The 6194-nt window shown below is 51.8% G+C and overlaps 1 long non-coding RNA gene across 1 annotated transcript; it reads right to left on the reverse strand.

The window, feature by feature from the left end:
- Positions 1 to 2676: 2676 nt before the first annotated feature.
- On the reverse strand, positions 2677 to 5269 carry LOC115894753. Its single transcript, XR_004054916.1, has 4 exons — positions 5190 to 5269; positions 4581 to 4764; positions 2926 to 3128; positions 2677 to 2833 (listed from the first exon to the last, which is right to left on the reverse strand). It is a non-coding gene; the product is annotated as an uncharacterized LOC115894753 (long non-coding RNA).
- Positions 5270 to 6194: the final 925 nt, after the last annotated feature.

Below are 6194 nucleotides of genomic sequence, written 5' to 3' on the forward strand. Positions count from 1 at the left end.
GGAAGGCTTTTGGATTTGGGGCAGAGACTTGACCAGGGTCTGGAAGAGAGAGTGGCCCTAAAGAGCAGGCCTCCTCAGAGGTCGCAGTGACCCGAGATCACGCCACTGCACTCCAGCCTGGGTGATAGAGTGAGACTCTGTCTCAAAAAAAAAAAAAAAAAAAAAAAGAAAAGAAAAGAAAAAAAGTAAAGAAAAGAAAAGAAAAAAAGAGCAGGCCTCCTGCTCAAACCTCAAACCTAACCCCTCCCTCCGGGCCTGCCAAAATGCAGCTCTGTTTCTTTCACTCAATATTTAGCACATACTCCTTGAGTAACTCCCAAGGATGTTGTCAAGTCCTTCACTGGGGATGTAGGTATGAGAAAGACACAGTCCCTGACTTGGAGAAACCTGCGGCCCAAAGAAAAAGACAGATAATCACCTGCTCTGTGACCAGGAATTTTAGAGTCATCACCTAAGATCAAAAGGCCTGATAGGCCGGGTATGGTGGCTCATGCCTGTAAGCCCAGCACTTTGGGAGGCTGAGGCGGGAGGATCATGAGGTCAAGAGATCAAGACCATCCTGGCTAACATGGTGAAACCCCGTGTCTACTAAAAATACAAAAAAAAAAATTAGCCAGGCGAGGTGGCGGGTGCCTGTAGTCCCAGCTACTCAGGAGGCTGAGGCAGGAGAATGGCATGAACCCGGGAGGCAGAGCTTGCAGTGAGCTGAGATCACACCACTGCAATACTGTCTGGGCGACACAGCGAGACTCTGTCTCAAAAAAAAAAAAAAAAAAAAAAAAAAAGACCTGATAATAACCTGTTTGTGAGGATTTGGGGAAACAGGTGATCTCATTCGTTGTTGGGGGTTGTAAATTGGTACAAAATTTTTGGAGGGCAATTCTGTAAAAACCTATAAAACATTTAAGAGCACATAATCTTTGACCCAGAATTGTCATACTTATAAATTTATTTTACACACACACATATGTCTACGAATATATGTACTAAGATATTTCCTGCAATTAGCATTGTTTGTAGTAATAAAAGGCGGACACACATAAATATCCACTAGGAGGGGAATGGTGAGTAAATTGTGACACACCATATGATGGAAAACTATGTTGACTATCTACAGGCAGGTATATTATTACATGAAAATAGCAGGTGCTCAACAATGTAGAGTGTGTGCTATCATTTGTGTCACACACACACGCACACACACACAGCATATGCTCCAAATATCTCTGCAAAGATACATCAGAACTGTTAAGAGGCTGGGTGCAGTGGCTCACACCTGTAATCCCAGCACTTTGGGAGGCTGAGGCAGGTGGATCACTTGAGGTCAGGAGTTCAATACCAGCCTGGCCAACATGGTGAAACCCTGTCTCTACTAAAAATACAAAAATTAGCTGGACGTGGTGGCGCATGCACCTGTAGTCCCAGCTACTCAGGAGGCTGAGGCAGGAGAATTGCTTGAACCCAGGAGGCAGAGGTCGCAGTGAACTGAGATCATGCCACTGCACTCCAGCCTGGGCAACAGAGTGAGAATTCATTTCAAAAAAAAAAAAATAAATAAAAGACAAACTGTTAAGAGTGGTTGCCTCTGGGGAGGGAATGGGCAACAGGGAGGCTGACTGGCAAGAGACTTTTCTTTTCCTTTCTTTTCCTTCCTTTCTCTTCCTTTCTCTCGTCCTTTCTCTCTTTCTTTCTTACAGAGTCTTGCTCTGTTGCCCAGGCTAGAGTGCAGTGGCGCGATCTTGGCTCACGGCAACCTCTGCCTCCCAGGTTCAAGTGATTCTCCTGCCTCAACCTCCCAAGTACCTGGGATTACAGGCACCTGCCACTACGCCCAGCTAATTTTTGTATTTTTATTAGAGATGGGGTTTCACCATGTTGGCCAGGCTGGTCTCAAACTCCTGACCTCAAATGATCCACCCACCTCAACCTCCCGGAGTGCTGAGATTACAGGGGTGAGCCATCGCACTTGGCCAGGAGAGACCTCACTTTCTTTGCACATGCTTTTGCACTTTGTTTCTCTTTTGAACTGTGTAATAACCTTTTTCCTTTTTCTTTTTTTTTTTTGAGGCAGGGTCTCGCTCTGTTGCCCAGGCTGGAGTGGAGTGCGTGATGCGATCTTGGCTCACTCCAGCCTTGACCTCCCAGGCTCAAACAATCCCCCCACCTTAGCCTCCTGAGTAGCTGGGACTACTGGTGCCCACCATCATGCTCAGCTGTTTTTTTTATTTTTTGTGGAGATGGGGTCTCACCAAGTTGCTCAGGCTGGTCTTGAACTCCCGGGTTTTAGCAATCTTCCCTCCTCAGCCTCCCAAAGTGCTGGGATTACAGGTGTGAGCCACCGTGCCTGGCCCCTTTTTCCTTTTTTTTTCCCCCCTCGAGACAGAGTCTTGCTCTGTAGCCCAGGTGCGAGTGCAATGGCGCCATCTCGGCTCACTGCAACCTCCGCTTCCCAGGTGGCGTGAGCCACCGCGCCCGGCCCCTTTTTCCTTTTTTTTTTTTTTTTTTTTTTTTTTTTGAGACGGAGTCTCGCTCTGTCGCCCAGGCTGGAATGCAGTGGCCGGATCTCAGCTCACTGCAAGCTCCGCCTCCCGGGTTCACGCCATTCTCCTGCCTCAGCCTCCCGAGTAGCTGGGACTACAGGCGCGTGCCACCACGCCTGGCTAATTTTTTTGGTATTTTTAGTAGAGACGAGGTTTCACCGTGTTAGACAGGATGGTCTCGATCTCCTGATCTCGTGATCTGCCCGCCTTGGCCTCCCAAAGTGCTGGGATTACAGGCATGAGCCACCTCGCCCGGCTCCTCGGCTCCTCGTTTTCCGTTTTTAAGGAGGCTCCTACGGAGTAATGGTGAAGGGGAGAGAAGAGATCCCTGGGGAAACCTTCTCAATTACCTGGGTTCTGAATATCCCCAGTGACTGCACAATACCTCCACTGAAGGTGACAACAGTCCAGAAATGTCGCTTCTGCGGTGAATCCATCCATTGCCGCTGGAAGCCTTGCCCTGTCTTGGCTGTCATACCGTCTGTGGCCAGCAGAGGGTAGCACAGATCCACCAATGTGTTAGTCCCAAGCTTCAGTCATCCCTTCTAGGATTTCCTCCTCAGTGGGCCAAGATGGGAAAGATACCTCCTGCCAAGCCAATGAAATTTACTACGTAATAATTGATTCCATCTTCTCATTTTTTTTGGTAACTTACAGTTCTGATCGGCGAGAGAGAGAGAGAGAATGTAGGCTTGCAGAAACAATAATTTTCCACACAAGAGGTGTTACTTAGCCCAGCTTTATTTCCACCAGGCCTTGGATGAAGAGTGGCTGGCAATGGCTTGAGAAGCCCCAAGGATTGAGGATACAGTGTGGTAACTACTGCATTAGTGGCTCCCCGCCTGGCTTGGGTTTCCAGCTGCAGGGTATGCTCCTACCCTTCTCTTTTCCTCTCACAGAAGTAGTTCTGGGCAAGACGAAGCATGAACAGCTGGTCCCATAGGATGACTTGAAGCAGCCACTCTCCTAGAGGGGTTAAACGTCTGTCCCTCACCAGGGGCGGTGGCTCAAGGCTGTAATCCCAGCACTTTGGGAGGCCGAGATGGGAGGATCACGAGGTCAGGAGATCGAGACCATCCTGGCTAACACGGTGAAACGCCGTCTCTACTAAAAAATACAAAAAACTAGCCGGGTGAGGTGGCGGGCGCCTGTAGTCCCAGCTACTCAGGAGGCTGAGGCAGGAGAATGGCGTAAACCCGGGAAGCGGAGCTTGGAGTGAGCTGAGATCCGGCCCCTGCACTCCAGCCTGGGCGACAAAGCGAGACTCTGTCTCAAAAAAAAAAAAAAAAAAAAAAAAAAAAAAAAAAAAAAAAAAAAGTCTGTCTCTCACTAGGCTGCAAGCAGCCCAAGGACTGAGGCATTTCTCATCTGCCACAGAATCTGCAGGACTGAGCACAGTGATGGGCACATAGCTGGTGCTAAGTAAAGGTTTATTGTTCAATTGAAAGAGACAGCCATTGAGGAATCAGGGAATCCATTCTTTAAAAAAATGTTTGTTTGTTTGTTTGTTTTTCATTAAAAAAAGTCTTCCAGACTGGGCGGGGTGCCTCATGCCTGTAATCTCAGCACTTTGGGAGGCTGAGGCAGGCGGATCACTTGAGGTCAGGAGTTTGAGACCAGCTTGGTGAACAGAGCAAAACCTCATCTCTACTAAAAGTACAAAAATGAGCTGAGTGTGGTAGCACGCGCCTGTGGTCCCAGCTACTGAGGAGGCTGAGGCAGGATAACTGCTTGGACCTGTGAGGTGGAGGTTGCAGTGAGCTGAGACTGAGCCACTGCACTCCAGCCTGGGAGACAGCAAGAGACTCCATCTTAAAAGAAAAAAAAATCTTCCACAACGGTTATCTTATAGAGACAAGAAGAAGAAGAAGAAGAAGAAAGAAGAAAGAAAGAGAAGAAGAAGAGGAAGAGGTCCTAGCTAATCTCAAGGGCAAGGACCCAAGGGCAAGGTTCTGGTCTGTCTGGGAGGGAGAATACGGCAGTGTTCAGGGAATGGGTCATTTTCCCTGCATGCCCAAGGAGAATCCTGCTTTGACTCACCTTGGAGGTCCCTGGTCAGGCCACGAAACCAGTGATCACATCTCTCACCCATCTGGGGTGCTGGTGACCTTGGCAGAAGAAAGGCTTAAACCAGGTCAGCCTGGGGGAAGGGGCTGGCTCCTTCCAGGGTCTTCCTCCAGATTAGTTGTTAACTTTCCATCTCTTGCTTAAAGTCTCAGTGGCTCTGAATGTGAGGGCAGAAGGAGGAGGATGCTGTCAGGGGAGGGGACACTAATGGCTCCTGACCTGGCCTAGAGATAATCCAGGGCTCCTTCAGCCAGCCCTCCCTCCTCAGTGCCCTGGAAGTGTAGGGAGGGGCCAGTTGGGGATCCCCACAAATTAAATGGGGAATGAGAGGAACAACTGAAAGTCTCAAATTCAGGCTATAGATAGGACCCCAGCCCTTAGGTTGCTCCCCCATACTCTCCCATCCTACATGAGATGGGCAGTGGAGGGCCAGGACAGCAACTCCAAGCCAGTGTAGGTTTTGGAGGTAGACAGTGAGGAGGCTTGCTTCTGTCCTTTGTTAGTTGAGTGCCCTTGGACAGCTCACTTACCTACTCTCAGCCTCAGTTTCCCCATCTCTAAAATAAGGCTATCAATACCTACCTTCTCTGGCCATTGTCAGGATGAAGGAAAGAGCTCTGGAAGTATTTCTGTAATTAGCAGACATCAGAGATTGTTATTCTCCAAGGTGAGAGGCCAGCCTAGATCCCTGGCAGTGACAGTGTCAAGATTCTTTTTCCCTCCTCTGCAGTGCCCGCTCCTTTTCCAGTCTTGCGGCTGGCTCTCATCCTCCTTTCCGCAACCCCCCACTCCTCCTTGGGACCACCTTGGCTGGCCCAGCTTCTTGCAACCTGCCCTATTCCATAGGTGCCCGCATTCTAAAACCTGTAGGGGTGTCCTGCACAGGCGCACGGTTGGTAGAGGTGGGACAGGTGGCTGGGGGTCTCCACTGGCCTGCGTCCGCGCCCCCCACCCTGTTTAGGAGTTCCTGTTTGGAGATGGCTCCCCCAGGTCCTCAGCTCGTCTCTGGGCTAAGCAGGGGAGGAGAGAAATAAAAGGTGGGGGACTTGGAAGGGGGTTCCCACCTTCTCAGTCGGGGACCCGAGAGGGGGACGCAGCGCCAACGCTGCACCACCATGGGTCTCCGAGCGGTGCTCGCAGTCGCTGAGATCCTCGGTGCGGAGAAGATGTGCCCCTCCGATCCCCAGGCCGTGACCCCTTTCACCCAGACCCGGCCAATCCCTTGCCCCAGGCGAGCGGGAGAATGCGGTTCTAGGACCCGGAGGCGCAGCCGAGCGCGCCGCCGCCTCGGCCTCGCCTCGGTGGCCTCCCGCTCCGGCAGGTGAAGCGGCGCCGGCCGCCCCCTCTGCAGCAGGTGAAGCGGCTCGGCAGCCCCCTCCCCGCCCACCATGGCTGCGGGGGTCCCCAGGCCGGCGCCCGGCGCTCGCCCCCTCCCTCCAGCCCGCCCCCCTGGGGCTGGGTGCGCGGCGGCGGCGGCGGCGAACTGCGGTTTGCGCGCACGGGGAGCGACAGCAGAAGTTCGAAAATCGCCGCGGGGGGAGCCAGCGCCGCAGCTTCCTGCCCCCGGCCCAGCCCTCTGGCCCCGGC

This window comes from Rhinopithecus roxellana, chromosome 19 (genome assembly GCF_007565055.1).
Source record: "Rhinopithecus roxellana isolate Shanxi Qingling chromosome 19, ASM756505v1, whole genome shotgun sequence".
NCBI lineage: Eukaryota > Metazoa > Chordata > Mammalia > Primates > Cercopithecidae > Rhinopithecus > Rhinopithecus roxellana.